Source organism: Mesoplodon densirostris, chromosome 14 (assembly GCF_025265405.1).
Source record: "Mesoplodon densirostris isolate mMesDen1 chromosome 14, mMesDen1 primary haplotype, whole genome shotgun sequence".
NCBI classification, from domain to species: Eukaryota; Metazoa; Chordata; class Mammalia; order Artiodactyla; family Ziphiidae; genus Mesoplodon; species Mesoplodon densirostris.
Genome location: NC_082674.1, coordinates 36218312 through 36236730, shown reverse-complemented (window position 1 = coordinate 36236730; position 18419 = coordinate 36218312). Strand labels below are relative to the sequence as shown.

Sequence of the window (18419 nt, the reverse complement as noted above, 5' to 3'; positions counted from 1 at the left end):
TCCCATGAGGCCTTCCAGGGGAACATTATTTGAGACAATGACATAAGCACGTGAGGATGAGGAAGAGAAAGAGAAGAAAAGGGTCTCCTGAAGGCACAGAGCCAGACTGTTGCATGAAAGACCTTAGGAATGACAGAAACCTCATTCCCCACGGCCATCATGACCAGATCCATGAAGCACTGCCTGCCATCATGAGCTATCAAAAGCTAGAAATGCCAGATTCTTTGGTATCAAAGGTACATTTATTATGAGTCACAGGATCTGCAGAAACCCCAAGTCATGCCCTCTCTTTTAAATTACCACCCCCCGCAAGACTTCTTTTTTACATTAAAAAAAAAATAAAAACAAAAAGGTATGGGCGTTAAAACGAAGTAAACTTGAATTCAAATGCCAGCTCAACCACTTACTGTGTCACCCTGACCTAATTATTTAATTTCCTCAAAGCCATGATGTATTCATCTAAGAGACAGAAGTAATAAAAGCATCTATATCACAAAGCAGTTGTAGTAACTGAGCAAGACAGTGCAGGTTAACTGCATAAGTCAGTGTCCGGCATAAAGTAAGTGCTTTAAAAGTATTACCTATTATTATCATTATAATCCACAATCATACCTTAGTCCATCATAAGCAACATAATACATAAAAATCAGATATGTTCAAATAGCAAAAAAAAAGTACACTTTATGTCCCAGATGAACTATTCATATATAAACTGACATTAGAAAATATCTGATGTTTAAGAGAATGACTGTCCTATGGATAATGTATTGAACTCTCAAGTTTTTCCAACTAGGCAAAACTATACTATTTAAATATTCTTTAGCGCTTCCCTGGTGGCACAGTGGTTGAGAGTCCACCGATGCAGGGGACACGGGTTCGTGCCCTGGTCCGGGAAGATCCCACATGCCGCGGAGCGCTAGGCCCGTGAGCCATGGCCGCTGGGCCTGCGCATCCAGAGCCTGTGCTCTGCAACGAGAGAGGCCACAACAGTGAGGCCCGCATACCGCAAAAAAAAATAATAATAATAATAATAATAATTCTTTATAAAGCTTTTTTCATTTCTGAAATCCTTTCAATGACTTCTGACACCAGCAAACCAGAAAAAAGTTTTTAATAAACTAGATATTATCAGACCATTTTAGTTGATTTTATATATATACATGTTTATATTCCCAATATAGTAGAACCACTGCATTTGTCTGAATTACCTTTTCATATGTATAACTCCCTATTAGGACACATGAAGAGGTAACACCAGTGTTAGATAGCTTTACTGTCAGAAAACAGGTCACTTCACTACGAAAACCTCGGATTAGAGTCCAATCCATAAAGTTCCATTCTGCTGCCCAACTTGTCCTTGTTGCTGAAGACCCCGACTGCTGTTGTTTTACGTATGATAAAATGTACCCATTTTACATACACAGTTTGATGAGCTATGACAAACGTATACACTTGTGTAACCACCACCACAATATACAGTACATTTCTATCACTCCAAAAAGTTCCTCTGTGCCCCTTTGAGGATAATCTCCCCATCACCTCTAGATTTAGGCAAACACTCATCTGCTGTCAGAGTAGTTTTGCCTTTTCTAAAATTTCATGTACACAGAATCAAACAGTATGTACTCCTTTGTGTCTGGCTTTTTTCACTTAGCATAATGTTTCAGAGATCCATCCATGTTGTGTTTATCATTAGCTTGTTCCTTTTTATTGCTTCCATGGTTTTTGAAAATTTCGGGCCCTCACAGATTTGGAAGAAGGCTGAGGAAAGCCCAAAGAAAGTAGTTTAGGCTGGTGTAAAGAACACATCACCAGCTACCTGCATGTGTCCATTAAAAGCTAGATATTATAAGGTAAAAGCATTTTCCCCCTTGACACTAACACTGTATTTTTCAGCTCAAGCTGCTGAAATCAGAGGGAGTTCATGTCCTACCCGTATTTGACTACCTGGATGATGAAACAAGGGCTAAAGGTAGCTTGGACTTTGGCATGATTTTATGCTTGTTCATTTTACTACAAGACTGACTTCATACATATTGACAGAAATGACCTTTCTTAACTTTAGCAAAGCAGCTCATGAATAAAATAACTGCTCTTCCTAATCCCAATAGTTTTTCAATTAGCAATGACAAAAAATAAGTTCAGGGCTACATGATTTTACTTCTGGTTGTTCTTTGTCCTATTCTCCAACCTAAGTAAATGACTCCCGATTACAAAAAGTAAAAAAGTAAAAAAAAAAAAAAAAAAAAAAAAAAAAATCTGAGAGCAAAGGTTTCATGAAGCTTTTGGAGACAAATTTGCAGGTTTGATTATCTAATCATTTTAGTGCTATCTTTATAAGAAGTTAGTGAAGTGGAACAGAACATGACTCTAAAGTACAATCATAATCCTAATATTCACCAAAGTGATTTTACTTTACCCTGGAACATGGTCATAGTATGAACAACTTATCTAGAATGTTTCATATGGAGAATATTTTCTCGAGATATAATATATAACCATTATCAGGGCTTCCCTGGTGACACAGTGGTTAAGAATCCTCCTGCCAATGCAGGGGACACGGGTTCGAGCTCTGGTCCAGGAAGATCCCACATGCCGCAGACCAACTAAGCCCATGTGCTACAGCTACTGAGCCTGAGCTCTAAAGCCCACATGCCACAACAACTGAGCCCGCGTGCCTAGAGCCCATGCTCCGCAACAAGAGAAGCCACTGCAATGAGAAGTCTGCGCACCGCAACGAAGAGTAGCCTCCGCTTGCCGCAACTAGAGAAAGCCCGCACGCAGCAACGAAGACCCAACGCAGCCAAAATAATAAATAAAGTAAATAAATTTATAAGAAAAAGATATAATATATAACCATGTCAGTACAAAAATCCCCAACATTCCTGGCAAAACAACTCAAACACTGATGTTTTGCTTGGTAGAATCGGCTCCTGCTCAAAAAAATTAGCTCATCTATCAGTCTGGTCCTAAAAAGGAGGCTTCTCAAGACAAGGTACTTTGTGGCACTTCACACTACTGATAATTCCTCCCTTCCCGAAACTCTTGACACCTCTGCTGACTTTCAAAACACTCGAATTCAAAACACTCACAATCATCCATGTTCATACTTCTTCCTTCAGCCTCCTAACTTCAAGAGGGAAGTGGGCCCCCCAAAACAGTAATTAGCCTTCAACCCAAAACATAGTATCTGCCCTCTGATCCAATCTCATTGCTTCAACCATCACTTCTAGATTGACTTCTCAGATGAATTTTAGTCTAGATTTTAATCATTAAGTTTGGCTGCTGTACATAGCTCTTCAAACATAACATAACCAAAATCTTCATCTCTGCCCCCAAACCACCTTCATATCCCAATCTAACTACTATTTGTACTAACTACCTGTTAATCTACCTATTCGTAATCTCTCTTTTAGTAACTTGGGCTAGAAACCATAAATCTTTTATATAAATCCAACCACTATATACCATGTCCCAACACATCTTCCATTTAAGTATCTCACTTATCCTCCATCATAATCTTGAGCCTTATGACCTATTCTCTGGATTATCTGACAGCCTCCTAATTGGTCTCCCTGACTTCAATCTCCCCTTCCTTCAATCCACCTTACAGATTACCACCAACTTGATTTCCCTAAAACATACCTTACCTGTCCCCAAAAGATAAAGTTGCTTCCCACTCCCCAACTAAAATTGAGTACAAAATATCCAGTCTGGAACCTTCTTCTCTAACCTGCCCAGCCGAGGACTTACACAGGCCAAGTACATCATGCTCACTCCCACCTCACAATTTGCCCTATCTCTTTAAGCTAACCAAATCATTCAACACGCCTATGAAATAACATCTTCTTGATGCCTTCTCCAACCTTTCACCCCACCCTCTTACCACTCCTATATAATCATTCATATTCCTTTCAACGTTTTCACCTTCCTTATCCCCTCACATCCTAATTTGTGACCTTGGCACCTAGCAAGTATTGAGTAAAATACACATTAAGTTAAAAAATACTTCTTCAAGAAAAGATATCCTGTCAGCCATTCCAACATTCACAAAAATATTATATTGGAAGACTGATTAACCCCTATCATCCACTGTAACATTTATTAAGTACAGGCAGTTCTGGATTTCCAGGAATTTTACTTTTTGCGTTTCACATTTAAAGCACCCAGACAATTATACCCACTTAAGTGCAGACAGAGAACACACTAATGAATTTGTCACCTGGTTTGTTTCCAGATGCAGCATAAAGCATCCCCAACTCCCTACCTCAGTGGAGCCCTACAGCCCTTTTTGAAAACATCTTTGGCTCTAGGCCAGAATCCACTCCGCCTAGCTCTTCCTATGGGTCCTTGAGATTAGAGTTAAGGAAAGAAGAAGCAAGACTAAGCCCCAAGCAAAGGGAAGGAAAACAAATATACACAAAGGATTGTTTAAGTATAAAGAAATCACTGTGTCCCCCTTCTCTCCCTCATATAACCATTCAAGCATTATTCTTCCAAGCATTCACTTCAATCCAAATACTTTTGGAGTCATTTTAAAACTGGCTTTAGGTTAAAATGTTTAATGTGTCATTTTATAGAAACACTGTCTAAAAATTAATCCGTAAAAACTCTTAAACACGATTAACAAAAACACCAGCATTCTAATGGCAAAGTAAATCCATATCTATGCCTATAAGATTTTGTCATTAAGAAAAAAACAGGGACTTCCTTGGTGGTCCAGTGGTAAAGAATCCGCCTTACAATGCAGGGGACACCGGTTCTATCACTGGTCAGCAAACTAAGATCCCACATGCCGCGGGGCAACTAAGCCCAAACGGTGCCTCAACTCCAGAGCCCACACTCCCTGGAGCTGCGCACCACCACTAGAGAAGAGAAAACCCGCACGCCCGCAACGAACAATCCCGCCTGCTTCAACAAAGAACCTGCGTGCCCCGACGCAGCCAAAAATAAATAAAATTTTTTAAAAAAAGAAAAAAACAAACAGGAAAATAGAAAATAGGGGAAATGATAATAGCAAATATACAAAAGGGGAAATTTAAATGGCCAATAAACATATGAGAATGTTCATCCTCACTAGTAATAGGAAAATGCAAAATTAAGGTACAATGAAACATCATTTCTCTCTCAGTACATTGAGGGGGGGAAAAGATTCTCAGTACCAAATGGAGACAAGGATATAGAGCTGTGCTGTCTGATACAGTAGCTACTAGACACTTGTGACTAGTAAGAATCTGAAATGTGGCTAATGCAAATTGAGACTTACTGTTAAATATAAAATACATGCCATATTTTGAAGATTTAATAGAAAAAAGAGAATGCAAAAATCTCACTGCTATTGTTTACATACCAAAATGACATTTTTCATATACTAAATACATCACTAACATTAACTTCACCTTTTTTGTTTAATGTAACTACAAGAAGATTTTAAGTTACATGTATGACCAACATTATATTTATATAGGACAGCACTGATATTGATATAGAGCAACAGGCACTTTTATATACCACTGGCCAGAGTATAAATTGGTACAGCCACTTTGGAGAGAATTTCAAAATATTTAGGTAGGTTGTAGGATTAGAATAACCTACAATTCAGGAGTTATACTCCTAACTTTGTGCTCTAGAGAAACTCTCACACATATATACAAAAAGATGTAAATTATGTTTCAGCACGATTGTATATAAATACAAAAATAATCCAAATGTTCATCCAAAGACACTAGACAAAATGTATTATAATCACACAATGAGATACTATGCAATACTATTTAAAAAGAGGAATAGATCAACAAGGAAAAACTTTGCAGAAATGTTAAGTAAAAAAAGCTAATTGTACAAAAAAATTCCATATACAATCATGCTCAGAAACTATAAACTATCTTAAAACAGTCCTATACGCTATTTACACATAGATACATACATGGAGATTGTATATGTGAGGGTAGGCACAAAATTCAAGACAGTGGGAAAGAAACGATGGTATCCAGGAAGATTACAGAAGGGCTTCAACTATACCAATAGTGTTCTATACCCTAAAATAAGCTGGGTAGTGGGTACTTTATGTTCTTTATTCTTTTTATGCCTGAAATATTTGTTTTTAACATATGATTTTGTATACCATGTATAGCACTATAACTGTGTATACTTTATGGTTTGGGGGACATAAGCAAAAACTTCACAATTTTAATCATGTGAAAAGCAACCTTTATACCTTGAATAACATCAGGATGCAGGAGAGGCAACATTTAAACACCAATTATATAAACACCAATTTTATACCACTACTATCAACATAATGAGAAAAACGGAAGAATACAAATCAGGGGTCAGCAAACTTATTCTTTAAAGAACCAAATAGTAAATATTCGGGGCTTTGCAGGGCCATATGGTTTCTGTCACAGCTACTCAACCCTGCCATAGTAGTGGGAAAGCAGCCAGACAGTATGCAAACAAATGAGCATGGCTGTGTTCCAATAAAACTTTATTTACAAAAACAGGCAGCAGACCAAATTTGGCCAGTGAGCTACGGTTTGATAACCCCTGTCAAGATCCGTCTTTAAAAAAGAAATCAAGGGCATCCCTGGTGGCGCAGTGGTTAAGAATCCGCCTGCCAATGCAGGGGACACAGGTTCAAGCCCTGGTCCGGGAAAATCCCACATGCCGCAGAGCAACTAAGCCTGTGCACAACAAGCCTACCACAACTACCAAGCCCGCGTGCCACAACTACTGAAGCCCACGCGCCTGGAGCCTGTGCTCCACAAGAGAAGCCACCGCAATGAAGAGTAGCCCCCACTCGCCACAACTAGAGAAAGCCCGCGCACAGCAACAAGACCCAACACAGCCAAAAAATAAAATAAAATAAATAAAAATTTTAAAAAAATCAATACATCCATTAAGTCAAAGTCTGAAGGAGAAATGGATTTCTATAGTAACAAAGTATGCCATGAATTACCCGGTAATCATAAAAGAGAAAACGTTTCTTGTCCATGGAGACATCTAGCAATCACCACCTTAACCCAGCGATCAAACTTAGTACCACAAATAGTGCGACGCAATCATTTTGTACCCCCGATGTGATGTAATACGAAGCAGCATCACCTATGAAGTATCCTGGCCAAATGTTTATTTAACCTGAATTCAACGCAGTCTTTAGTTAAGTTTTAAACAAGTTTCAAAAAAACAATCAGACAAATTCTGAATACAGGGTATTTTACAAAATAATTGGTCTCTTGAGAAAGTTAGTTTTTAAAACTGGTGTTTAAATTTAAAAGAGAATTGAGACACAACAGCAAATGCAATGTAATACAAGATCCTCACTGGACCTTGGTATAGAGGGGAAAAAACTTTATAAGACATCTGGATTGGGGATTACATGACTTCTGGGGATTAGATAATTGTGTTACGTACGATAAAAATATTTTAAGTATTGAGGAAAATGTCATTTTTTGGAGATTCATACTTAAGTATTTAGGGGTGAAGTGACATGATGTCTATAATTTATTTTTAAATGGTTCGGCAAGATTATGGATGAAGCAAATAGAGCAAAAATATAAAATACCATCGAATTTAGGTGGTGGCATATATGAACTCAATGTACTGTTACAATATTCCGTAGGATTAAAAATTTTCATAATAAAAATGCCAGAATGCAATGAGATTATATACTTATTAAATTTTTTTCATCAATTTCCTCCTCAAATATTAGTCTTAAGTTTCCCTAAAAGCTCTCAAGGTCCTAAACTTTCCTAAAGTTCACAACCCTGATGTTTTTCCTTTTAAGCATCTGATTTCTACAAGTGAGAACAAGGCATTAAAAGGTAAGACTATCTAATTACACTGCCATTTGACTTTTATACATTTTATAAAGATTCTTAATATATAAAACATACTTATAATTCCTTTATAGCATTCTTACTTTTCACCTTGTATAATAATTCATATACACGTTTACTCCTTTCCTCATACCACACACGGCAGACTCAGATAATCTTTGTTCCCCAAACGATCGAACACTAGCAGACAATATTTACTTTACTAAATAAAAATTGAATAGCAGGAAATTTGTGTTCATACCTTTAACACGTTAAGCATCAAGTCCTTGAGAAGGAATGCAAACCTCCCTCCCCTCTTCTTACTCTTTATTCTCCTCCCGCTAAAAGATACTGTTTTTATGGGAAAATTTATTCAGCAACTATTTATAGAATATAATATAGATACATGGATAAATCTGCACACAAAACTAACACAGTTGTTGTCCTTATGTTGCTTACACTTTGGTAGAAAATGACAATCTTAAAACACAACTCTTTTTTTTTTTTTTTTTTTTTTTTTTTTTGCGGTACGCTGGCCTCTAACTGTTGTGGCCTCTCCTGTTGCGGAGCACAGGCTCCGGACGCACAGGCTCCGTGGCATGTGGGATCTTCCCGGACCAGGGCATGAACCCGTGTCCCCTGCATCAGCAGGCAGACTCTCAACCACTGCGCCACCAGGGAAGCCCAGAACTCTTAATTTAAGAGTCAAAAGGACCTCAAGACACCAGATGGTCCGAGCCCTCAGCCTTAATGCAAAATAACACATTACAGATTAAAGCCACTAAATTGGAGAAAGAATAAGTAACTCACAAAGTCACAGGATCATTAAAACGTTCAGTGGGAACCTCAAACAGGGTCTTCTGCCTCCTGGTTTACCATATATCATTTAGTATAGCAATAAGAGAAAGCACTCAGACGTTCCAAGGCTCTATGGTAATGACTACCTGGAATACTCCAACCCAACAATTTTATGAAATATCCTCACTTAACAAACAAGAACACTGAGGCTTAGAAACATTAAGTAACTTGCTTTAAATCACCCATCTACAGAGTGGTGGAAGAGGGATTCAAATCCAGGTAGTCTGACTTTAGAGTCTATGCTTCCAATCACCTTCCTCCTTTTGGAACTTTTTCCAGAAACATAACCCACTCCTAGTACAAAGATTTCTTACACTTAATATACACATACAAACATAACAGAACAGTGCCAAGCATCCTACAGCATTACCTAAAAGCACAGAGTAGCAAAGATTCAGAAATATGTATCTAAATCTTTGGAAAAGACGTCTCATGCACATTTGTGAAACAGTAATTCTCACCTAGGTCTGTGGATGTAGACCAGTTTTCATTCTTAGGTGACTAAGAAGAATTACAAATAACAAATTTAAGGCCTAAAAACATACTCTTTTAATGTCGTCACTGTTTGGCCAGCACCTCTGACTATCGTTCAAGTATAATCCTGAAGCTACTGCTATCTAGCATCTCCCAAACTTTGTTAGACAAAATATCACACAACCAGTTAACCATCACACTTATTTTTACCTTGTTAGATCATTGTCAGTCCTCTTAAAACCCAGGGTCAGTGTTATTCCAGACAGCTCTCTATAATTAACTATGCATCTCTACTCCTTTATATTCAAAATATACCTTATACCTGACTCCATAACTTGGCCATGTAATATATATCCGAACCAAAACAAAAGACCCACCTACATGAATTCCACTTTGTAGGTCATAAAGTCTGAAAACATAGATATTATTTTAACATATTCTATAACATCAATAAACCATTTATTGTGTATGCATCTGTGTTTCCAGACCTGGTAGCCACCCTGTACTTAAATAAAAATCAAGTAAGCAAAGACAGGCAGAAAAAGCAACACAAATCAAAAGTACAAGAGCAAATAACCTGAACTAAAATACAAACCTATCTCTGAAAAAAAGACTCAAGATGTAAGATAAGAGCAATAACATCCTACATCATCACTTAATCCTTATAAGCCTCTATTTCCCTTATGAACTAGAGTTAGATTTTATAAAACAAAAACAAAATGAAAGTATAACTTAACTCTTATTATGTACTGAGCTAAAAGTTACCATTTCACTTTCACATTTTGATTCAAAACACTCCATAACAGCTGAACATAAAGAAATTAAACTCAGTTTCCTTACATTTAGGACCTAGAACCACCAAAGCTTTAATTAAATTTTGAATCATATAAACAAACTCAGTTATAAGAGATAATTTAAGAAATCAAGTAAGGTTGTTTTTGTTTTGTTTTTCCATCTAAAATACAGGCACTCAAAGATGTCCAAATGTTGAACAGTTAAATGAACCTGATCCAAATTACAGTACTAAATTTAATATATTCAAAAGTTCAAGTTCTTTTGCACATCAGTTTTGATAAGTGATAAATACATTAAAAGTGAAACTAGAAATTTGAAGGCTTATTTGAGTGCTATAAAGGAGGTCTCCTAGGTCATGAATGGAACTAGTGTTCATTTTTATATTGGGGCACTGAAATAAACACAAGTTGATTTGCTTTAAAATAAAAAAAATCGATCTCAATTCACTGAAGCAAGCAAGATCACATGAAACTCTGACTCAATGACTCACTAATGAAAGCAAAAGACCATTATGCATTAAAACAAAAAACGAACATCAAAGATCTCTCATGCTTATCTTAAAAGTGTGCAATGTTTGTGTAAACTTAAGAAAAGCCATCTTTACCAAACTGGATCATCACTATTAAAGCTAAAGAACAGAAGTAGAAAACTAAGCACGTACTTCATCACTAAGTGCAAGAGGACATCCTCATGCAGAAACTTACAATGCAGGAAGACAAAGACACAACTTCAAGTAATATACCACAACTACGGAATTAAGGGAAGCAGTGGCTATATACAGATCAATATGAGCACAATAAACCTAAGAGACAGATTGACTCCATCAGGTATCTTCAAGAGAATCGTCTTATAACTAGAGACAAAACAGCAGTCACAAATCAGTGGCAGTATTTCAGACACTATTGGCCAACCATTAATGTTTCAGCTATATTCGCAAAAGAAGAGAAACAACAGGGTCTTTTCCAAACACAAATAATAACATATATTTTATAGGTACATAAAGTTATTTAAACTTTAAACCAAGTTATTTAAACCAGACTTGTTAAAAGTCCTGTTTACCCTCCTCCCATTATCCCATCTTTCCTCCCATTCTCCTGTCCAAGAACTCCTCTAACCAAGGTTGGACAGTACATGGTGTTTCCCCCAGCTTCCCTCATGCCTAATGTAGGGATTTCTTTTTTTTATCTTTGGCTCACATTTTAATCTTAGGTACAACAACATTTCCCCCTTCCTACTTCCTCTTTTCATATTCCAGTTTTTATCCAGTTACAGAAAAACTCTTCTTCCCTCTCTCTTGTCAAAAATAGTAAAGCTCTAATCATAGCTTCTCAGCAAAGTGTAGAAAACACCATAGATGCCAAATCCCACTCATAATTAAATCATCCACAAAGGAAGCAGAGTTGTAATGTAAATTAAGGAAGAGTTTGTTAACGGATCTCCGAGGGCAGGGATTTTGTCTATTTTGTTGGGCCTCCTGCCTGGAATGGAACCTTGCATATTAGAAGGCACTCAGTGAATGCAAGAATAATTGGGGGGTAAGAGGAGGGTAGCCCACAAACTAAATACTATTAAGCTCTACTGAATTTTTTACTTCTCAATGGGTTGGTAGCCTAGAGAAGTAACAAGAAGCCTCTCATATCTAAACTTGATCTCCCACACATTCTATCATTTAGAGTTGCTTTGAGTTTAATTATTTCCCTTTGTAAGACTAGGAAGGGCCACCTGTGTTCAACAGATAGCACCAGTTCCTTAACTCAGAGTTGTTTGCTTTAATCAGAAAATGGAAAAAGAAAAACTCTTTGCCAAAATAGCTTAAGCACCCATGAGTAATATGGACACTCCTAGATTCTCCTATTCATAAGAACATCTATTAACCATCCCTTTTCAAGGTTAGGAGTGCACTTATACATACCTACACCAAGAAAATGCAATTATACTTAAGAATCAGTGACATTACCCTCAAGCTTTTAAAAGTTCTTTGAAATCCTTCAGAACTTCACAAATTTATCAAACCTACTTCTTCTCAGGTATGTACTATCTATCAAACAAAATCTATACACTTGGTTTTTTTCTTATATAACAAACTTGATTATACTTAATAACATAACCACATTTGACAACAGTTTTCCATGAAAGAAAAGGTTTTTCACGTTTCTTTCATACAAATGCACTTTTCATTCACAGCCTATTTTGAAATGGAGATCATTCTACATAGACAAAAAGCACCAGCAATACCGGACACAGGCCTTACCCTCCCTATATCACTACCAGTAATTGGTCCCATCTCTAAAAGTAAAACAAGTTCCTTAATATTAAATACAAGTCTTGCAATGTTTCTCTCTCATCTAAACTTCAGACCATGTTTTAGTAGATCTTCTTTTATTCAAAAGGATGCAAAACAAGTTTTCCAACTAGCATTATGTTTCTAAACTTTAAGATCTTTAATTTTCAAGAAATAAATCAATGTAAAGCCAATAAATATAATCTTGATATATTTTAACATACTCCAAAACTATGAATCCATTTTTAGCAAGTTACTATTAAACTACTTATTAAGTCATAAAAGCATGAAATTGGCAAACTATGCTGTAAATGTTACAAATCATGTTAAATGTCTAAATATATGAACAAGTTAAAATACAATTGATTGTTAAACTACTGGGTTCTTCAATAAGTTATTACGAAGGGTATCATATGTTAAGATATTGTAGATGTGGTCAGAAGTTAGCTGTAGCAAAAGAAAAAAAATTTACTTGAGAAATTCTGTGTCATGGCTTACCATAATTCAGAGCAAAATGTTTATGTCTGTCATTAACATTAAACTCAAGAGGAGAAATAAAACTTGAAAACTTAAAAAAAAAAAACAGGTATGAGCTACCACATGGTATTTGTTTCCTAGGTTGCTAGATGATACTAAAAACTAAATCTCAAAATCTTCATAATGCCTGAGAAATCAAACTACAGTAGATAGACTACACTTTTGGAAAGCTTTATACCTTTATCAAAAATTCAGTGAAGACTTATTTTTATAACACTGATTCAACTACCTAATCAAATCACTCAAGTTAGTCTAAATGGTGGTGGTCTGGTCTGGGGACAAACCAGAGAGACAGAATGCTGAAAAGTGTAACTCAAGTCAAATCTAAACAAGGAGGCTAAATCACCTTAGAAATGTTTCATTTGAAAAAAAAGATTCCAAAATGGCTAATCAGAGATATAAGCATACTTAAATTAGTTTGAAATATCAAAAGTTATTTTATTTTAAATCAGTGTTTTGATGTAAAGACGTATCACCAACAAAGACAAGAATAAAAAACAGATTATGAACCCCATGTATCTTTTTTTTTTTTTTTTGCCGTACGCAGGCCTCCCACTGCTGTGGCCTCTCCCATGGCTCACGGGCCCAGCCGCTCCACGGCATGTGGGATCTTCCCGGACAGGGGCACGAACCCGTGTCCCCTGCATCAGCAGGCGGACTCTCAACCACTGCGTCACCAGGGAAGCCCCCATGTATCTTTTTCTTCACCTATACTTGTTAGATCAGCTGCTAGAAGCTGATGACAAGCTCTGTTACTTTATAAATTTTATGACAGTCAAGCAAAAACTATAAAAATCAATAATCCCCAAATCGACACTATTATACCTTCACTGTTTAGTTTGAGTACAGGATAGTGAGATGGGTAGTAATCCAGATTACACTTTTGGAGTTTTCTCAATTTCTAGGAATCTTACTCATATCCCCAATTAATCAATCCTCCTAATCCACACAGTGTGAAAAATCATCAAAAATCCATATTCCCCAAAATTCTCATACCACTCATTGTAATTTTAACCTATGTATTACTTAAATAAATTTTCCTATTAGAATTTTGGAACTTAAAAAAATTTTAACTCTTAGAACTCTGATACTTCAGTTGTTTCCCTACTAATTTTTGCTTAAAATCAGTGAACTGTGAAAGGCATATTTCACAAAAAAGTAAAATGCCATGTATCATATTTTAATAAGTTAATTCACCTTATTAATATCTTTTGAAGGACTACTGTAGAGTTCTATTTTATTTACTTTCTATGCTAGATAATGTCAAAAAATACTTTTAAGTAATTACATATAATATACAAATATTCATATAATGTAGATAATATATGTAACTACCACCACTGAGTATGGGGGGGAACATTCACTCCCAGTATCACGTGCAATAAATGTTTACCAATCCATCTACAAGGACATGTTTGCAATCCTTCCACTACTGGCTCAGCCAGTTTTCAATGAAACTCCACAATCGCTAAACAATACTATGGCAAATTCTACTCTTCCACGAATGCCAAGAGATAGTGTATCAGCGTCACATTTTAATTCAAAAAACTCCATAAAAAATGTACTTTATAAGAAAATAAACTTTCAACGACAGCTACTTTTTCTGACCTCGTCAACTTGTGAATGAGGCGTTCTAAGAAGCACAGATATTTTAGACACTATACTATTCCTTCAAATGATGTAATCTTAAGGGATTTGGTAATTACATGTGAATTACTAACATAAGCTAATAAGCTAACTAACATAAGCTAACTGAAAAGGCTTTCACCTGTTCCTGGAGTCTTTACAGAAATCACACCCAGTATAAGAAAACAGGTGTTGAAAGTTCTGATGGTCACATCTCAGAGAATAATCACAACATGAACAAATCCGAAGGGTAATGTCCAAGAAACTGGGGAAATCTTAACTAACGGGTATGAAAGATCATGCTGACAGTGCAACAAAAACACTTCAGAAACTGTAGTAAGACTTTTTATGAGAGCAAAAATAAATGAAGAGGAGAAAACACAAACACCATTAAAAAAAAAAAAAGATTAAGAAGACAGTGAGAGAAGGTAAGAAGCACAGCAAAAATCAGGATTATCCCTGAAAGAAAATCTGTTGACTAACAAAATCTGTTGTAAATACTAAATAAAACTTCTACTGAAACAACACCATTGTCCATTCAAGAAGCCTCCAATATTATTCCTTTAAGAAATTACCATTTCAAGGCTTCCCTGGTGGCACAGTGGTTAAGAATCCACCTGCCAATGCAGGGGAAATGGGTTCGAGCCCTGGACTGGGAGCATCCCACATGCCGCGGAGCAACTAAGCCCGTGTGCCACAACTAGTGAGTCTGAGCTCTAGAGCCCGCGAGCCACAACTACTGAGCACGCGAGCCACAACTACTGAAGCCCACGTGCCCAGAGCCCTTGCTCGCGCAACAAGAGAAGCCACCGCAATGAGAAGCCCCGCACCGCAACGAAGAGTAGCCCCCGCTGGCCGCAACTAGAGAAAGCCCGTGGGCAGCAACACAGACCCAATGCAGCCAAAAATAAATAAATAAATTTTTTTAAAAAAGAAATTACCATTTTAATAGTAAAAACGCAACTATATCTTTTTAAAAGGCTATACACTTGGGGCTTCCCTGCTGGCGCAGTGGTTGAGAGTCTGCCTGCCGATGCAGGGGACACGGGTTCGTGCCCCGGTCCGGGAAGATCCCACATGCCGCGGAGCGGCTAGGCCCGTGAGCCATGGCCGCTGAGCCTGCACGTCCGGAGCCTGTGCTCCGCAACGGGAGAGGCCACAACAGTGAGAGGCCCGCGTACCGCCAAAAAAAAAAAAAAAAAGCCTATACACTTGGAAAAAACTACTATAATAATTAGAATAACTTGCCTCACCATTTATTTAGAAATGCTCTATTTAAAAGCAGGCCAACAATAGGAACTTTGCTATTGCACAACAGAGAAAGTAAATGAAATGTCTATTAACATTCAGTGTCTATAGCATGTTTCTGCATCTCCTAGAACATACTGATTTACGCTAACCTGAACAATTTACCACTTCTACATCCATGCAGTAGCTCAAATAAAATGAGTTCCTGTGTTAATCCCACAGTAAACCTCGATAATTCTCACATCACAGGAGTTGTAAACGTTTGTTAACAGAAAAGAATGTTTTCCCCAAAATAGCTACATAACTCTTAAGACTACTCAAATTCCTAAATAATCCTTTTTACAAGACTCCCGCCAACTTTATTTTGATACATTAAACATGTGGAGCCTATTTTAAAAGGTATTTAACAGTGACTTCATCAAAACAGCTTCCTAGTTGTTCTCATGTCTTTTTTTCTAAAGTTTTCAAGTTGTTTTTAAGCCAACTTGAATAGTGATGAATTTGAGCCGCTATCAAAATCCTTAAGCAGCATTCTGCCAAACAAGATAGGCAAAAATGTTCTAGATCTGCTCAATCTGACATTAGAGGTCATGCAACTTGAAAAATGAAATAACTATTTCCAACACTCATTGAGCCCTTCATTTTAAAAATAACTTCAGGGCTATTTCCACACTCTACATTTAATAATACAATTTTTTAAAAAGGATGTTAGGCTCGATGAAATCAGAAACTGATCTGCCACTTAAAGCTGGTGAGTCTATTCTTAATGGGCCTCTGGTAGATTTGGGATACTGACGATAGCAGTTTCATTTAAGAACTTCACTAGTAAAAAGAATGACATCCGAAAAGGACTGCTGGGGAAGGCAGGGAAGAGAAGACTGGAGTCTCCTGAGAAGAAAAAGAGAAACGATTTAAATAAAGTCGCTAAGGAGGAAGGAGGTGGTGAGACGCGTAGACAGAAGAGCGAGAAAGAAGATTTAACGAGGAAGTGAAATGGAGCGCAGAGGAAGGCAGAAGCTAATCAGGAAACAAATGGGAAAAGGTAGTGTTTTCAAACAGGCATGCACCAGGAAGGGACGAGTTACGGCCTGGAGTAGCCCCAGTGTTTTCAGGTGAAAGAGATGCTCGCAGACAACAGGGACAAGCAGTTTACTTCCAGGAGCAAACTAAAATTCCCTGCCCCGAGCCTCTCCCAGCCTCGGCCGAGCGCGGAGGCGGCGGCTGGGGAAGGGGCCTAGCCAGGAGCCAGGCCCGGCGTTCCGCGCCTCTGGGCTCCGCGGCCGAGAGAAAGAGGCGAGGATTAAGCGGGGAGAGGTCCCGGCCGCAGCTCGGCGGCACCCCGAAAACGGTCCAGGGCCTCAGCGGTGCCCGCGAGCCGTTTCCCCTGCGGCGGGGCGCCCAGCGGCCTTACCTGGGGCGAGGGAGGGAGGCGAGGTCTAGGGCGTCCGCTCGCGCCCGCCGCAGAACCCCTCTGCTGCACTCAGCCCAGGCTTCCAACGGAGGCGCGACCCTGGCTCAGCCGCCGCTTCCCCCTCGGGGTCTTGGCCACCGCCTCCGCCGCCTCCGGGGCTGTTTACACCGTTGGGCCCCGCACGCCGCCGCCGCCGCCGCTGCCGCCTTCTCTCCACCCTAGTGCCGTTGCCGATTCGGCCGCCGCCACCTCCTCCGCCGCAGCCTCGTCTCTCTGGAGCATCTTCCAGCCACCGAACCCTGAGAAACAGAGACTCCAGCCGCGCCGGCAGGAAACTCCCCCGCAACTGCTAGGGGGACGAAGCGGTCAGAGCACCGGCGGCTTTTCCGCCATTGAGCAGCAGCCGCTCCGCTCCTTCTGCAACCTCCCTCCCCGCACCCTGTCCTTCCCCGCCCCTCGGCGAGCCCCGCCCCCAGCTCCCACCCATTGGGACGCCGCGCGGTATCTCGCTGTACCCGGTTTGCTGGACGGCCCGTCAATCACCGCCCTCCCTCCCAGTTCCGCAGCCCCTGTGCCGCCGTCCTTAGTTTTTCCCGCCCACAATGCCCCGCCTCTGGGTTCCTAATTTCCCATTGGGCATCAGTGGCCACCTTCAATTGGCAAGGTCAGCTATCCATCAAACACCGCCCACTGAGTGAGACCCAACCCTTCATTACCCTTTACTTCATTCAGCCCCGCCTCTGCTATACCTCCGGACGTCAGGGACCAACCCACCCTAACAGCCATACGTAGACACCGTCGTCAATCAAATAACGCCCACCTGCGCTCCGCCTCTTAAAGCCCGAGTCCTAGCGGTAGTCTTTTCTTATTGGTATAAAGGGTGGCCCGAACTCTCAATCATTGGCTTTCTCTACATGTCCGTCACGGAACCTATTTCCAAGTCCGTCACACCGGCTTTTTTTAAATGAACGCGCAAAAGGCGGGGAAGTATTCGCAAAGCGATTGGCTAGTCTTCGGAAACAGTCAAACCCAGAGTCTATGCGGAGCCTTCTCGTTCTGTGAGGACAATGTCCCTTTATTTTTGACTTCCAAGCCTCGCGTAAAACGAACGCCATAAAGGAGCCAGCGGGCTGTCCAATTATAGGTGTGGAGGCCTAGTCCCACCCGGAATTGCAGGCGGTTGGCTGCTGATTGGCAAACAAAGTCCTACTAGGCCCTCATTGGAGGATATAAACGCCTCTCTTAGACGTCGAGACGGGAAGGGAAGGCGCAGGCGAAGACAAGAAGCGATCTACGGAGAGGCGGTTGTTTTGCTTTAGCCAGCGGGTGGGGCGCACGCGGGAGAGGGAACCTCGGGAGGCAGGGCTCTGGA

General features: G+C 39.3%; 1 protein-coding gene across 4 annotated transcripts in view; it reads right to left on the bottom strand.

Moving 5' to 3' along the window:
- PPM1B (protein phosphatase, Mg2+/Mn2+ dependent 1B) overlaps positions 1-17475 on the bottom strand; it is an 82857-nt gene extending 65382 nt beyond the window's left edge. For all 4 annotated transcript variants that reach the window (XM_060117922.1, XM_060117921.1, XM_060117923.1 and 1 more), the window contains exon 1: positions 17048-17475. The gene's annotated coding sequence lies outside the window, so the exon portion shown is untranslated. The remainder of the gene's footprint in view (positions 1-17047) is intronic.
- Between the last annotated feature and the right edge of the window lie 944 nt (positions 17476-18419).